The sequence below is a fragment of the Plectropomus leopardus genome, chromosome 20, assembly GCF_008729295.1.
Source record: "Plectropomus leopardus isolate mb chromosome 20, YSFRI_Pleo_2.0, whole genome shotgun sequence".
NCBI lineage: Eukaryota > Metazoa > Chordata > Actinopteri > Perciformes > Serranidae > Plectropomus > Plectropomus leopardus.
This window is the reverse complement of record NC_056482.1, coordinates 9,840,645-9,858,336: the sequence shown is the minus strand read 5'-3', so window position 1 is coordinate 9,858,336 and position 17,692 is coordinate 9,840,645.

The following is a 17,692-nucleotide window of genomic DNA, read 5'->3' as shown; positions in this document are numbered from 1 at the left end:
CATTAGCAAGCTAACATATGAGATTTTTTATTTATTTATATATTTTTTAAGTGTTAATCACTTTGTTTGTTGTGAAGGAAAAGACATGGTAATGACAGTGTTAGCATTATATTACAGAATTAACTCTATCAGTACACTTCTCAAAGTTTTTGTTTGATTTTCCAAAAGTTTTCAGAGTAGGGATGTCAGTTTTGGTCAATTTTGCTTTCAAAAAAGTGGCTTTCAAAAATAATCCCTTTAATAGAGAGGTGAAGAGTCCAAGTGGGAGATTAACAATGGGATAGATAATTAATGAATATTAAGTCAATAGCCAAAAGACATTATTAACATCTTAAGATAAGCAGATCTCAACATTATCATTATTACTATGTGAACGTTCTTAATATTTGCTGTCAGGATTTATTTTTGTTTTTTCTGTTTTGTTTTGTTTTTTTCTATTGTTTGTTTAGAGATCTATTGTACTGTTTATTAATGACAACTTTCACTGTTTTCAATTCTGAAAAATAAAGTAGACAAAAAAACAAATTGGTCACACCTGTGCTTATCCTCCTATGGCATGTCAAAATGTCCACTGTAAGAAAGGCATATTAACCTTTTGTAATAACGCAAACTCCTGCCAGAAAAGAGTGGAGAAATGCTGGCAGATAATTAAAAATCGCTTCACGAGGTTGTAACTTTAAAAAGGAGATATTGATTAGAGAGTCTCATGTGGGCTATCTGTCTCTTGATTGTCTTTAACTTAACTGCTTTACAATGTTGGAGCAGGCTCACTGATATGTTTATAAAAAAAAGGGAATCAGCTTGTAACAGCTCAGCATGTGACGAATATGAGTGATGGTTGGACACTTTTTACACCCACCTTCACTGTTTCTTCTAAATATTAGGACAGGTCTTAATCCTGTCTATCACAGTTAATATGTGGACCATTCAGTATGTGGCTGTAAAAATCCCACACATAAGGCGTTGGAAACTGAATCAGAGACCTGAATGTTAAAATGTGTCTTTGCTTGTCTTGTATTGATGATGAGCCGCATCAGTAGCTGAGTAAACAAGCTGTTTGACTTGGCACCTGTGCCGCCACTATATTGAAATATGACTTGAATTAATTTTGTTGCATTTCTCTCATGTCTCAGGTGGCGAAGAGAAACGCAGTATGCATTTGCAACTTAATACAGCAAATACGTTATCTCTAGTTCATGTATATAGCACTTTGCTGGCTGTAAATCAGTGGTCCAGAGCAGAAGTAGTAATAGTACTTCTGCTCTGGACCACTGATTTAGTAATAGTACTATTTTCCATTTACACTTAAAACATTAAATCCAACACTTTTGTTTTTGATCCAATTTTTGCACAGGTATAAGTTAAAGATCTAAGACTTTTTATACACTTGATAGATACATTTCTATCAAATTTTGGTTACAAATGTGTTAAAATCTATGTTAGTCAGCACCTAAGCATAATCCATCCACATGACAGGTGTGGCATTTCAACATGGTGAATAAACAGTCTTCACAGCTGTGCCTTGGGATGGTCACAATTAAAGGCCACTCTAAAATGTGTAGTTTGATCTCACAACACAATGCCACAGATGTTACAAGTTTTCAGGGAACATGCCACAAGCATGCTGACTGCAGGAATAGTAACCAAAGCTGTTCCCTGTGAACTTAATGGTCATAATAAAACCATAAGCAGTCTCCAATGTCATTTCTTAGAATTTGGCAGTACATCCAACCAGCCTCATAACCATACAAATCAGTTATGATGAAAAATTGCTGTCAGGTCAAGACCCTTCTTTGGTAGGGCAAACCAATCATTGCGTCAGGTGTTGGGGTAGCTGGTCTCAGGTGATCTTGCAGGTGAAGCTGTTGGATGTGGAGGTCCTGAGCTGCTGCTGCTACATGTCGTCTGCTGTGGTGAGGCTGGTTGGATGTTCTACTAAATTCATGGAGATGTCCTGAGGTAGCTAAATGAACATTAACTACCTGTATTCAGAGGCTGTTTCAAATAAGAGGGAGCATGTATGAACTTGTGGGAACAGGTGTGTTTAAAAAACATGTTAAGGACAATCTTAAAGAGCAGATGTGTGTCAGAGGGGTGAACTTGTAGAATGGCTGTGATAACAAATTAAAACTGTGTAGTTCACTCTGCCAGTTTAAAAGAAATATTAAAATATGGTTGTAAACAAATGCAGAACTAGAGTATGATTGTTATTTTGTATGAAATGTCACAGAATCTCGTTATTGTTTCTCCTTTTCGTCCCTCTGTCGTTGTGTTATACTGTTTTTGGTTTTTTTTACAAAACTTTGTCCTAAATGATTTACTCACGAATTTTCTGAGAAAAAAGGGTGGGAATAATAAGCTTCAGCTTTTGTTTATTTGTTTTGTTATTCCTTTTGACTTGATGCCTTGATGTTGTTATGTAAATACATTTTGGAAAATTGTTCACAAGGACCAAAATAAACTGCCATTACCATTATCATTAAGTTCACAGTCAGCAGCTCTGGTGGACAGTCTTGCAGTCAGCATGCCAATGACACGCTTCCTCAAAATCTACAACATCTTAGGCATTGTGCTGTGTGATCAATCTGCACATTTTAGTACAGCTTTTTACTGTGACCATCCCCAGGTACACATGTGTAGTAATGATGCTGTTTAATCAGCATCTTGATATGTCAAACCTGTGCACAAAATTTGAGAGAAAGATATTGTGTGCTTAAAAATTCATAGATCTTTAATTCAAACCTGAAAAAAATGGGAGCAAAAAACAAAAGTGTGGCATTTAAAATTTGGTCAGCGTAAATTGTTTTTTTTTTTTTTTTTTTTTTACGTAATCTGTTACTGACGCATTTCTTTGGTTCAGATTGCTGTACCGGTCTGAACCAATGTAATATTTATTGCGCTCTCTGTTTGCGGGGATCAGAAAGTGCGATAAGAAGCTCCTGGTCACACACATGCTGACAGGATCCCTTAATGTTTAATTGACCATGAGGAATCAGGTTTTTAAAGTGTGCGGTGTCCGTCTTAAACTGCCACTCCAGATTAAACGTATCATTTCTCTGTGAGTGATTTATCTGATTTGTGAATAACTGGATTAAGATGATAAGAAGATTTCTCTAATGTGGCCCAGCAGAGTTTACAGAGGTAAAATTGTGACCACCAGTTTTCTGTTTTCATCTGCTGGATCAGCAAGAAATTAAATCGGCTGTTTAAAAGAAGAGAAAACAACTACCGGCCAGTACAATATGTTCTTTTCCATTGTGACATGAAGTGACTGGTTTTTACATTGCCTCTCTATCTTTTCAATATTCATAAGAACCAAACTCGGCTCAACACAAAGCTTTAAATCCAGGTTTAAGTTCTTTGAGCTCACCCTTATGAATAATTAAGAAGCCCATAATGGCAAGGTGCCCCAGTTCGATCCCAAGCTAATGAATCCATCACTAATGACTCACTTAGCTCATCAGGCCTGACATCAGTAGACTCAGCATTTAACCAACAACACTTCAGCATGACTCTGTTAGTGTGAAGTGTTAGCTGGAGGTGTCAAAACTCCTCTTCTGTCTCATCTTCTGCAACTCTTATTTCCCCAGAGTAAGAACAGTTAGTCTGTTTTATTATACTGCCTGTCCCATTCTTAAAAAAAAAAAAAAAACATTGCGACTTTAACAGGCTGAAGGTTAGATTTACTGACCTAATCTTGTTTTTACTGCATTTTAATCCCTGTTCTCTTTGGGTGGATCTGGATATTAGTCAAGCGTAATTTGCTAATGCCCGATGATCCCCATTTTTAGTTGCCTCTTGATCTGTCAGGTTGTGCACCAAAGAATCTATGTACTTTTTCAGAACGCTCTCGACCTCTTCCTAAAGAAAAGACAGAAGCAGCAAAATCAATCTGAATATAAGATTGAAAATAAGGTTTTATAAGATATTAAAATTCTGGTGTCATGTTATTATCTCAAAATGATAAAATGTTGATGTTAAGCTACAACGCTCATCATCTTAGTTTAGCGTATTAGCATGCTAAAATTTGCTAAATGGCACTGAACAAAAAGTTCAATTGACGCTGATGGAAATGTTATTATTTTTGTAGGTGTTTGGCTCTGAACCAAGGTGTTGGACAAACTAAAATTTTGAACCAAAGAAGGAACAACAGGAAAAGTCAAGTTAGTTGGGGTAATTCATACTGAGAGGGACATAATTGTCTGTACCAAATATATATCAGTGATCCATCCAATAGTTGAGATATTTCAGTCAGGACTAACCAACAGACGGACACACTGTTACCATCCAGAGCCATGCAGCGAGCATGTCTGTAAAAGGCTAACCACCTTAGACTGTTGTCATTGTTGAGACAATAACCATATGCTGTGACAGCTATTGATATCATTAGCTGGTTATAAGCAGATTAATGAGCAAACGTGACAGAGTTGCAGCCTGGAGAAGCTGGCAGCAGGATATGAGGTGGCGGATGAGCTGAGAGACACAGGTCCAAGTCAGGATGCATTATGTTTAGCCTGTAGCTCGGCAGAAAAATATGAAGCAGAGAAACTTGTCTTGTTGAGACAAGTTTAAATTGTCTTTCTTTCCAATAAATAAATAACTTTTTGTGTTTTAATCAACAATCATACATTGAGGATCAATAAAACATCTGATTTTAAAAAAGTATAACTGTGTGCCGCATTTCAAGTTATGGTTGATGAAGCATCACTCTTGTCTACACATAATGTATTGTGTACACTGAATCATCTCTGAAAACTGCAACAAAAATATCTGACTGCAAAGAATCCAAATTAACTGTATTTGACTGAATTAATGCAGCACTCAGAAAAGTCCCAGCTGCTTGTAGAAATGTTGTTGCCACCCCCAACTGAGAGGTCACAGTATAAATATTGATTCCTGGCACACCGAAACATTGTTCATAAAACTGTGGGCAGCAACTCTCAGCCCTCAAGCTCATACAAGCTGATTATACACTACCTGGACAGCGCAAAATGGCAGAGAGCCAGAATAAACAAGTGGCTGGTGAAGATAGTAGAATATCAAGCCAGGCAAAAGACTCGCAGGAGTTGGCAGACAAAAACAGAGCTTAACTGTCAGTAAATGTTTAGATTTATTTGTGAGAAAGCGGATTCCAATGCAATGCTTATTATTTTCTGTAGATTACATAGGGCTCTTTCTACTGCCTTTTTAAGTAACTCTAGACAATTGATTACCTCAATAATCCTTTTCTTACTTCCACCTACTCTTTTCAGGAAGTTTGCTTTTTTTGTTTGCAGAAAAACAATGAGTGTATATTCTCTGACAACAGAATTCAAACAGAAAATGACAATACCTGCACAGTAGGCCTTCAAGGACAGTGGATAGTATCTAGGATAGTGGATGTTCCTTTTTTTTTTTTATCTATTGCTTTCTCTTCTAAGCTCGTGATAAATCTGCTTTGGCGGGACAGACTATGGATGACTCAGAGTCAGTCCACCTACTTACATCACACAGTCATGCATCACATGTGAAAAAACCTTTGGCTCTGCAGCTGTAACCCCATTGACAGAAAGCTATCAAGTAATACAGGAAGACTCCAGCTGAGTGGATACAAACTGTCGCTGTATTTCACAGTCAGCGGTTGCGGGAAGCTGGCAGCGTCCAGCCATTGAATGATGGTATAACCATGAGGGAGCTTTCAAGAAAATGAGGTTTCAGAGCCAGAACATGTACAGGCACTGATGGATTGCACTCAACTTTCCACCTTTATGGACATCGGGGCACAGGGCTCCTTCCTCTTCCTTGTCCTAGTTAGTCGATGCGTCAGACGGTTCAATGGAAGGTCAGTCTGAAGTCTCACTAATCATGAGTGGCATGTGTCTCTTGCCCTGCCTGTAAATATGCGCATTTACAGCCATACATTTGGATCCCAAGGCAAAATGCTGCGTTCCACAGTGATGATGTAAACTCGCCATAAACCCAACATAATGCTCTGCAGAGAGGAGCAGCAAACAGTAAACAGCAGCTGTCTGGGACATGTGACTGACCGCCCGCCACACAGGGAACGAGCTATATCATGATTGATAAGCCCAAGCATTGCCTTAATTGAACAGAGTGTGCCAGCCAGGCATATCAGCGTGAAACAAACATACGCAGTCATACATACTTAATGCATGAATAAACCTCATACACAACACACGTGCACTTTTCTTACTCCCATTCATCCGCTGTTTTTCACTTGCCGTCCGTCTTTGCTTACTGTTTTTTTTCTGCCATTTCGACAGCTTTCTCTTGCTTTTGTGGCTGACAAAAATCCCTTATGCAACAAAAAGCCTGTCTCGATTATATTATCCGACTTCATCATCATACTAATAACGCAGCCAGTGTAACACGTGGTAGACAGCTGGTACAGCTACCAGTCCAAATGCAGCCAGTTCCCACCCCGCTTCCCTCTGCCAGCATCCTAACCCCGGGAGGTCAGCTGTGCACCGCTCCCCTGGTTTCATCTCATTATGCAATTCTTGCTATTAATATGCTTCACGGTGATTCCGGGTTTTTTTCCAAGAGAGATAAGACGATTCCTACTAATTTTGAACCGTTTTTTCGTCATGATACAAAGTGCGATTTTGTTGATATTATTAAACAGTGTTACCATGTATTTCTTTATTTAGGGATAAGATAAATACATTTATCTAATCTCATCTCTAAAGTAGATATAGAAACTGAATCATCTGACTCAATCTCATAATAATCTCAATGCTGATGTCATCAGGTAAACTATAAACAGTGTATTCTGTCATTTAAGAGCACCCACCCACCATCACCTCTTTCTGTGAAAACTACACTTCTTTATCAGATCAGGGATTTATTCATTTATTTATTATTGTCACATTATTTCATTTCACTGTCATTTGACACATTGTGACATGACAAAAGATATAAATTATAGCCACTTTAAATCTGTAGTTTATAAAAATAACGTTTTGTCTTATTTGCTGAAATTGTCACTATAATCTGAAAGAAGAACATAAGACAGAGCATCTAAAAAACAATGTTCGTCTCATTGCCTCTATTTGCTTGAATCTACCGAGGCGCATCGAAAACAGTAGCTGTCAGTCATGGGAATCAGTGCTCACGAACTGCCATAAAACTCTTAAATTTGGCAGCGCTTCTGCATTGCCATTATCTTTCCTCAAATGTTTTCAGAAATATATTTTATTTTATTGTTTAGCTGTAAAATGAGGAAGTCTATGACGAGCAGTGATTGACATTATTGACAGCTGCTTAAGAGACTCTTTGGCTCTTCTTGGTTGGTTTCGTTCACACACCGTAAAACCCTTAGAAGTGCTACAAAGCAATAGAGAAGGCAGGGGAGTATGATTTTCTTCACAGATGATCTGTCTCATTTAGAGCTGTGCAAGTAAAGTGACAGTTTCAGCAAACATTAAATCATAAAATACATCATGCCCTAAAGAAGGATAAGGATGTTTCTTAGAATAAGAAAAAATATTAACTATAAAATCTAATCAATAGTAAAGAATGAGACTCAGAATTTTCAATGGTTGGACGAATTTGTGAGCATGTGTTGACCATTTGCACATTTAAATTAATAGTGTTACACTGTCCCTTATAACCCCGACATGACAGCCAGAGCACAGTAAATTTAAAGACCTTTGTGTGAACATGTATGTGTGTATCAGCCTATCTGCTCTTATTTTCTTATCACTATCTGCTCTTATTTTCTTATCACCATTAATGCATATATAACAGTACATATGCACATGTTGCATTATACTTTAAGTCTGTATTCTTTAGATATAATTGTGTAAAAAATGGGAGACATTTGTGTGCAAGCTTAACTTTATGAGCTAGAATTGTTCAGGATTCTTCTGGAAAGGTGGGCAGAAGCTCTCTACTTTCACAGTGCCACTTCTCTCTATCTGTGAACTGGGTTGTGTTTACAAGTGCAGCCAGGGCACCTGACACTTTGCATGTAACACTAGAACAGTATTATCCACTACAGTCACACCAGCACTGCAGGATAAGATTTGATCACAGACACCTCAAGTGCAAAGAAAGGCCAATCCATCTGAGCCGAGACCAAATCTCTGGAATTATTATTTCTGACAAACAAATGCTTTGTGCATGCTGTACTTAATCATTAATATTTACACTACAGAAGTGTTCCTCTAAATGCCCCAGAAGTGCACACTGTGGTACAAATCTGCATATTTGGTCAGTGCAGACCTGTTTTACATAACCACATTGTCAGAATGCTAAAAAAACTGTATCATGAACAGTTCCTCTAGTAACATCCACTGTAAATTGTGCAATGTGAGAATTATTTCCTGTATTTTTATCTTAATCTTACTGAAAATAAACAAAAACATCCTAGGCACGGGAAGAGCTGGTTGCATTTGCAGGTTTTAGATTATGCACAAGGCACAGTTTGCTGTATGATTAATATTGCAGTTAACCAAGAAGCTGAAGATAAATCACAGGCCCTGCTTAAAATATAATCTTCGAGGCTTTGATGTCAGCACAACTGTATACAAGGACTTTTATGTAGGTCAGGTTTATAAATTGTATTTTCATGGATGCCTAACAAACAGTTTAAGATCAGCTCTGTAGTAATAAAGTGAAATCATTTAGCTGGTGATCCTTAAAAATTAACCTCATCCAAAAAAATCAAGACAGGGTTAGCACCTTTGCACTCTAAATTATTTACAGGGCTGGAATACATTAATCTGCCTTTGGTCTATTTTCTTTAAAACAAGAGTAAACACTGTTGCAGCATGTGAGAAGTACACAAATTTTCAGTCTCTAAAAAATTAAAGGAGCACCGTGAAGAATTTAGTGGCATCGAGCGGTGAGGGTTGCAGACTGAAACCAGCTGAAACTCATCCCATGTGCCACCAATTTTGTCATGCAAAAATATCGCAATAGTGTGCAGTATAATCTAAATCCTAAATCCTACACACTGGACATTTAAGTACTGATGCCATCACATTCACTGAACCTACAGTACCTTGCTCCACCCATGTTCACATGCCTAGTCTGTTCACACACACAAACACACACACACGCAGTAGTCCTGTTTGGTTGGTGTATAAACAGCACACTCAAGAGAATATACAGCCCATCTCAAGCACTCTTGACCAGCTCTGCCCTTTCCTGCTCTTCAGGCTAAAGCCTCAATGCAACAGCCACTTGTATGTTCTGCACCATTACTCACTGAAGACCCATCCGTCTGCCCGAGATGGCTCTGTGTGCATGACACATTCAGCCTTTCATAAAACCATTAGCCAAATACATTTCAAAAACAACGGCTATTCAGGCCAGCCAACTTCTATTTTTCCTCTTAGACTGAGTAGTAAGAATATATTAAATCTAATATCAAAGTACATTCTCCTGTTTACATTAAAATTCCTTTAAAAAAAATAGCATTTAAAAAGAAAAAGAAAAAAGCTGAAAAAATGGTATTTGGAATTAATTGCAGTCAAACAGTTTTCTACTGCATGCATGTACTGTTGGTCCTCAGATGCTGAGGTGTGTGCACTTTGCAGAGGAGGCTGCCTTAAACTGCAGTGATGCACATCTTAATGCAGTATATTGTATGTTCTCTGTGTATTTGTCACACATACTGTACTGTATGTATGCACATACGCTGACCGCATTGCAGCACTCTACTGCCTCTATCAGAGCCTTTGATGTTTGCTCCATGCAAACCATCCACTGCTGACAAAACATTATCTGCGATACTTTTCTGTAGCGCTCTTATTTGCTATTTCTCTATTCCTGTTGATTGTCACACGATGAAGTGTTTTATGTTTGAGGATGTCAAAATCATGGATCACGTAGTGTATCCACAGAGACAGAGGAGGGGAGGTGTCTTTGAGGTGTCTTGAGAAGTAAATTGTGTACACTGTATAAGAATATAAATGATGTGAAAGGCTGATACACGGCTTTTTTGGTGTGTGTGATTACCCTGCAGACACAGTTTGTCAGCTAAGTTGCTTGACAGTTAGTGTGTGAATGTATGCTGTTTACGGCTCTGTGCAACAGTATGCGCGTTATTCCAGGTGTCAGGTTTATACTGTATGATACTGTATGATAGTCCTACTTTGTTTGGTATTTTAAGCTCACAAGAAGCTGAACTAGGTCCCTCACCAACCGCCCTTCCTTTTTACCTGTGTCATCATCTCTCTGTCCCGACCCTACAGTGTGTGAACACAGGGTTGTATTTTGTTATGGTGGAGATATATGGGCATATTTCACACCAGAAAATATATCTCTGAGGGTCTTAAAACCAATGACAGATACTATTCACAGATGCATCAGAGCATTGTCTCGTTTATTCCTGCTGCCAAACTGCCTTTTTTTTTTTTTTTTTTTTTAATGTCCGAACCACCAAACAAAAGTACAAAAAGTCTTTATTCACATAACACCACCTCCTGTGCTCGGAAATATTTGTACATCACTAATCCCCCAAAAATAGCTCAGCCTAAACCAGCTTGTACATTTATATGTCTCTTTTTTTGACTAATAATCATGGTCAAGCCCATCAGACAACAACATGGCCAGATGGCGTACACCAGATGTTCATGATTACTGAGAATACAAAATGATTCCTGATTTCAACATCATTAGCAAATAAAAAACGAGAGAGAGAGGGGTGGGCGGGGGGGAGAAATTCCTGGTTCTGGGTCGGAATCCAAAAAAGCAAATAGGATGCCCCTTCGTGTTTTGATCCCGTGGGGGGGGGAGAGAGAGGGAGGGGCTCGCTGGTATTGATGTAATCACCACTGCTTTATAAAAAAGATGGGCTGGTCTCGCAAGGTCTCTCGCCCAGATGCTGTTGCGTAATAGCTCATTGAAAATGAAAGCTCTGTTGTTTAGTATTGGCTTCCAACCTGTGAGAGCAGCCAGCCAGTTTTAGCTGTACGAAGCTGAGCTGATTCCCATTGCCAGCCGCAGGAGGTAAAGCCGCAGCCATTGATGATGAACTGTCTGTAGGACGCAGGATGGAAGGACACTTTTTGTAAGCCCCAATGATATTAGACAACTATAGCTCCGGCGTCACACACATTTAGCAGATGATGAATCATAATGTGGATTGAAATGAATGAGGATATAATGATCCTCACTGGGTATTTTGTATCACTTGCATGCAGTCACGCTAATTAGAAAATGGTGAGACTATGGTTCTGATTGGCTGGCCTCACTTTTGTGACAGGTGTGAGGATGTCAGACTCAGTAACAGTGAGAGGAGCAGGGGCTAAATGCATGAACAATGAGCATACACAAAAACCATGTGTCCACCGTTCCCCACACATGAACCGGTATTCATTAAGGAAGATTGTGCTGTGAGAATGTGCGCACCTCACGCAGACATCAGGCCAAGTGTACAGCTCTCTCTGTTTTAGCAGAGATCGCTGCAGGTGACATGATGAGGAAGAATTTGAATATGCTGATAGATGAGTAACATTCAGGGTGTCCCACACATTTATTTATTTGTGGCAGCCTGCCACGATGAAAACATCTGCCTGCCACGTATTTATTACATATTTCTGGAGCTGGACAGCCCTCGGGAGTGCCATTAAAATATACTGTTTATACCGTTCGTTTACTCATTTCATTCTCGGAGCGCAGAGCACTTTGAGCATGAACGCAGCAGTAGAACTTGGGATGCGGTAGAAATAAAACTTAACCACTAATTGCACATGGTCTAAAAGTGTGAGTTTTACTTACCTCTGCAACAGCTGCTCCTCTCAGCCATCGATCTGCTCTGATGATCAGCAACTCAAACTCCACAAATTGTTTCTGAGGAAAAATAAATAAAATATCAGTTAATCAAAGGTACATTTATAGAGTTTGTTTTAAATCTTTTGAGTTATGAATTTCACTTTTTATTTACATTAATCTCCCTGTTAATAATTGTTGAATATTAGCCTCCTATGCAAATTTTAAAGTCAGTTTCAACATGAGCCCTATATGAATGAATAATTGATCGTCCTTTTAACGTTCAATAACAATGATGACTGAGATTTTACCGCAATGATGTTTTGCAGAAATGTGAATAATTAGTGGTACAGATGCTACAAACAGCCACAGCCGTGCTTAATGACAGCTGCTCTGTCACCATTTGAAAACCTTGCGGTGTGACACAGTTGATAAAATTGCATTTTTTTTTACCATATTTTTCACTGACAGGTCTAACGACTGGTGGGGCATATTATTTTTTCTCCCTTTGTGTTTTATGGCCCCTGGTTGAGTTTTTGATAAAAACTCCTGCTTAGACAAATAGCTTGAGATATGGATGGGTAGCTTGTAACGTGAAATAAGAATCTGATGGGAAATCATGTTCACCGTGTTGCACCTAAAATTCATCAGAAATTGTTTATTGCATATTAACCTAATTTGGGATCACATCACAATGTGATCGTCATCTGGCCAAATACATCCACTATGCTCTAAATTATAAGAGTTTAGACAGAAGGAAACAATAGACACTGTTCATATTGCATTGAAAAGTGCATTTCCAAAGCAAATATGAAGAGAATTACATTTAAGCAAATCTAAGTGATAAAGTGACTTTTAATAGAGTAAAGTTAATTTTAAAGCCATCTGAATTGGCATCCGGTGTTTCATGCCTTTGTGTTTGATGAGCAAAGTGGTGAGGAAGAGGAACATCACTCCTTAGATGAGATTAGTCTGATGACCCACATGGAGAAATTAGATTATTGCAGAGGTAATGGTATTGAGCGGGAAAAGACAAATATAAATACAATGTACTGTAAATGTTGCAACAAAAGATGATGATGCATTCCAGTTTATTTGAGAAAAAGCTAGAAAGGAGAGACAGAGCTGTTTGGTCTCATGTTGTGCTGTGATGAGCCGCTACACAAGAGTTTTTGCCGACTGCTGTGGATGACACATACGATACACATGCTAAAACACGTGTATTACTGAATTATTTCACCACTCAGGTTACTGGTTTCACCTAGTGTGCATGAAAAAATAATAGCCCTCTGCCAACTAATGTTTCACTTGCCCTCTATCTGAGATCTCCATCTGCACAGTTAACATTAATGGCCGCAGCAGATAATGCGAATATAGTTTTCAGCGTTTGATATACACTATTAAGTGACTTGATTTTTTTCTGTTGGTCATGCTAGAGAAAATGTCAGATGGTTACTACAGTTATAAAAATTTAGCCTTCGAGAATTTCATGGCGATCCATCTAATAGCTGCAGAGATATCAGTCAAGACAAAAGTGGTGGACTGACTGGGACATGGACATTGGCTTCAAAGTCGTGCTATAGTTTACCAATACTTAAAAAGTAGCAAACGGTTATAACGTTACCCATTAAATTAAACGGGTGCACCTGTTACAAGTACTTTTTAAGCCGTCTTTTGATTCATTCTACAAGGGTCCAGTTGTATAAGGAGATTGTGTTGCTCCGTCAGACACTGTTGCATTATTGATTACCGCAGTCTCACCAGGTTCCCACCTAGTGCCACTTAAATCCTCCTTGAGTCCCATGACACACCTCAGCTTTTCACTCCAAAGGACATTCATCGGTGACAACAACAAAAGAGCAAGTTGGAAATTGCCATTATGACAGCAACAAGATAGCAACATGTTCATGTTCAAAAATATCAATATAAAAATTAGTTTTTTTTTTTAAATTCTACAAATTTGTTTTGAGATGTGACTTCAAACATAGTGTTTGTGTTTGTCCCTGTCAGATATGTTATTCTTATTGCAGATACACTGGTGGAAAAAACAGGGTCGCATTTAAGGGCCCCAGACTGCAAATTAGAGAATGTTAATGATGGAAGTTTGATTAAAATCGTGCTTTATGAGTAAAATGTAAAATCTTCCCTTGCAGGAGCAAAATGTTAGCTGTGAGAGAAAAAAATCTGCCTCAAGATGTTCACTTTCTTGCTGATATTTTGACTAGAAAATCAATACCACTCTTGTACCTAAAGACTAAATATGAAACGCCTGCCAGCAGCCGATTAGCTTGGCTTAGCATTAGGCCTGAAGACAGGGGGAAACGGCAAGCGTGGCTCTGTCCAAAAATAACTAAATCTGCCTATCAGCACCTCATAATATGAGATGGTGAACACGGTAATATGATAACATACATGTTAACATAGTCACTCAGAGCATGTAGTGGCTGTATTTTAGTTACAATATGTTCAGACAGAATGCAAAGAGAATTTTAAAGGCAATTAGATGCAGATTCGCCGGGGCTGAAAACTGATGGAAATGTGTGTCCCAACAAGTTCAAAATGATTAGAACTGAGTGAAAAAGTTGTTTCCTGGGACTTTGTGAATAATATTCAAACCTGTAAAGAAATGTGTGAAAAATGGAGGGAAATTAGAGAAAGAGGAGGTTGAGTTGTACGCAAATACACAGGCGCATTCCCACAGATATAGCCAGTGCAGCTGTTGCAAGCTAGCTTAAAGCTAACGTCTGTGCAGATGGTACACTGTTTCAGGCAAATAATCGCAAACGTTGCAGCGTTCAAACTGATGTGAATGACCAGAGGCAAAATCACATCTTTAGTTTTTTTTAATCTCAAGAGTAGCTGCTCCCCTGCTTCCAGTCTTTGTGCTTAGCTAAGCTAAGTGTCCGCTGGCCGTAGCTTCCTGTTTAACAGACAGATACAGGATCATCTTACCCCCACCAAGACAGCTATTAAGTGCAATTCCCAAAATACCAAACTACTGTGTAAATGCTTTCTAAAAAGCTGCACAGAACTGTACATGCTGTAAATGCTGGCACTCCCAAGAACGCACATTCAGCAAAGTGTAACTCAGACTTTAAAGCCTTTCATCGTGTCCTCCTTCCTGTCGTCTTATCTGGCACATATCACAACAGCCTGCATGTCAGCTGGCAGGAAGGCAAGCACGTCCATATCACATCACCTACTGAAACTGTACCAGAGTCTTAAGTGTCTCTGAGGTACATGGGTCACACACAGTCTGTCCTGTCCTGTAATAAGAGAAGAGAAGGTGCCAGCCAGGATACTCAAACAAGCCCTGAGCAGCGCAGGCACACATCACACCACGGCGTTACCTCAGCTATCCACTGACCCGCGCACAAGTGCCCTTGTTTTCACAGCAGCCCTCACCCCTTCACCGTCTGAACGAAATGAGCTCCTCTGATTTTAGAGGGGAGCAGGCAGAGGAGGTTGGAGGGATCAGGTGACCGCTAACATCTCCGTGTTGCCTCAGTCAGACGATGTAGGTCACACCCTCCTTTGACTGATAAAACATTCAGGAAGAAGATAGCTGCCTAATTCTCTGAGGCATGACAAATGTTTTGATATAAAAAAAAAAGTAAAATCTCAAGTGTTGACCGTGTTATGTGTCGATCCTTTAAGTTCAGCTCTGCTCCTCAGTCTCCACTTTACACAACAACATTTGTCAAACTTTAGAGCTCAGTTTAGAAATGTACCGATACCTTTTAAATCTCTCTTTAACCCACTGAAACCTGGATGACATCAGTTTTCTTGTGCTGCATTTGGACACCTGTTACAAGCTTTTAGACGCAAATTGGTTTGATTTCTTTTGAAAACAGCGAGGAAAAAAAAGGCAATGACCAACTTGGCAAGAAATGTCCAACAAAATGCAAGAAATTAGTAAAATGTGACAGAAAATTAAACTAAAAGTTAGTTTTAAACAAAGAGGAGATAATGATGAGAAACTTATCCTAAAAATTGGTGAAAATGTCCAGAAAACTTCATTTATACAAAATTATAAACTATACAAAATAAATACATTCCTTTTTGAAATTTTAAGCACTTTTTAGGTTTTTTTCTTGATTGTTTTCTACTGTTTTGGGTTTTTTTTTCAGGGAGATTTTTCTTGTAACTTTTTAATTTCTTTTAATTTTTGGAGCCCTTTCTTATTACGCTGCTTATTGCCTTCTTCCAATGTTTTTGAAAGAAATAACGCCAGTTTGCTCAGGTTTCAAAGGGTTACCAATTCTTTGTTAACAAGCACTTTGTTTTCTACAGTTTCATCACAAAACTGTTTTGTCATTGCTGAAATGACAATTGAGTCTATAGAAGAATGCAAAGAAATGATCTGTTCACCTGCTTCTTTCTCCATAACTGCTCTTAAGGGAGAGCCGAATAACAATGGAGTGGAGCTAATAAAAAGGAGACACAGAAATATATTATTCTAATTACTTTGCACTTCCTTTGGTGATTGTGTAATTTTATGTGAACATCTAAGAGATAATAACATGCTCAGTGAAGCAAGCTCAATTCTGTTTTTTAAGCCTGGGGTTATTTTTCGTGGCAAACACTTGGGGATTTTAGATGTTTATGAAACAGAAGAGGGTAACTGTGGACATGGTGATATTCTGTGTCCATGCTTGATTCTGTTTATAATTCAACTAAAACACAGTAGAAAGTGGGGAAACTGTTAACGGCAGAAAATTGTAAAATGCGAGTAAATTCAGTAAGACCAGAGTACATTTACATTTTAAAGAAATATAGTATAATTACCACCGTTGTGTGCCTCTGCGAGACCGTCAAGTTGCACTTACAGTTAATATCCTTGAGTCTGAGTGGACATCTGTGTTAAAATTTAAGGAAATTCCTCCACAAGAATGAGACAGATGAGTTCTCAATGGCCTTGACCTTTGACCACCAAAATCAAATCAGTTCACTGTTAAGTCCAAGTGGACATTTGTGCAATATTTGAAGAAATTCCTGCATTCATGAGAACGGGACAGACGGACGGACAACCCGGAAACATAATGCCACTATCTTCAGCACAGGGGCACAGAAATATTTACTGTGCATGAACATGTATGCACTGTATTTCTGTGTAAGCCCCGTGACATTTACTGTTTTATTTGATGTGAGACTGAAGCTGCTGACACACCGAGCAAACGCTGAGTTGATTAAAGCAGTTACATGTATTGATAAAGTCTAAATTACATTGATTGTTGACATTTACTGTTAAAAAGCCCTGAGTGAGTTATTGTAGGAGTACCAGAAAATCTAGCACAGCACCTGCTGATGCTATTTAAAGGAATATTTCAACATTTTGGGAATTAAACTTTGTCTTTTTTTGTGTGTTTGTTTTTTGTAGAGAGATCAGAGAACATCTATTCCACTCTCTAGTCTGGTATATGATGCTACAGCCAGCAGCCTATTAGCTTAGCATAGAGACTGAGAGTAGGGGGTAACAGCTAGCCTGAATCTGTCCAAAAGTAATGTCTCATTCGTTAAATCCGTACAAAACCAAAATGGCAATTTGAGGTTTGACTTGGGGTTACGTGCTGGACTATTTCTTGGCTGAGTCTTTGCTGGTTTCCTGCTAACCGTGCAGTGAAAACTCCAGACCAGAGGCAGGCTGGCTGTTTTCCCTGTTTCCAGTACTGATGCTAAGCTAAGCTAGCCCACTTCTGGCAGTAGCTTCATACGCAACATACAAATATGAGGTGGGAACAATCTTCTCATCTATTTTTGGGCATGAAATTGAACGCATGCATCATAGTGTCATACTGTGTGCATGTTGATGGCACTGCACAGAGCAAAATTATGTAGGCTCAGGAATGAGATATCTGCATGTCAAATGAAGGAAGACTTGTGAACTGCATGATTATTAATTCAAATTCATTTTAACATATGCTAGTGTAAATGAGACGGAGCTCATTCTCGCTTTCACTGACTCCGTGCT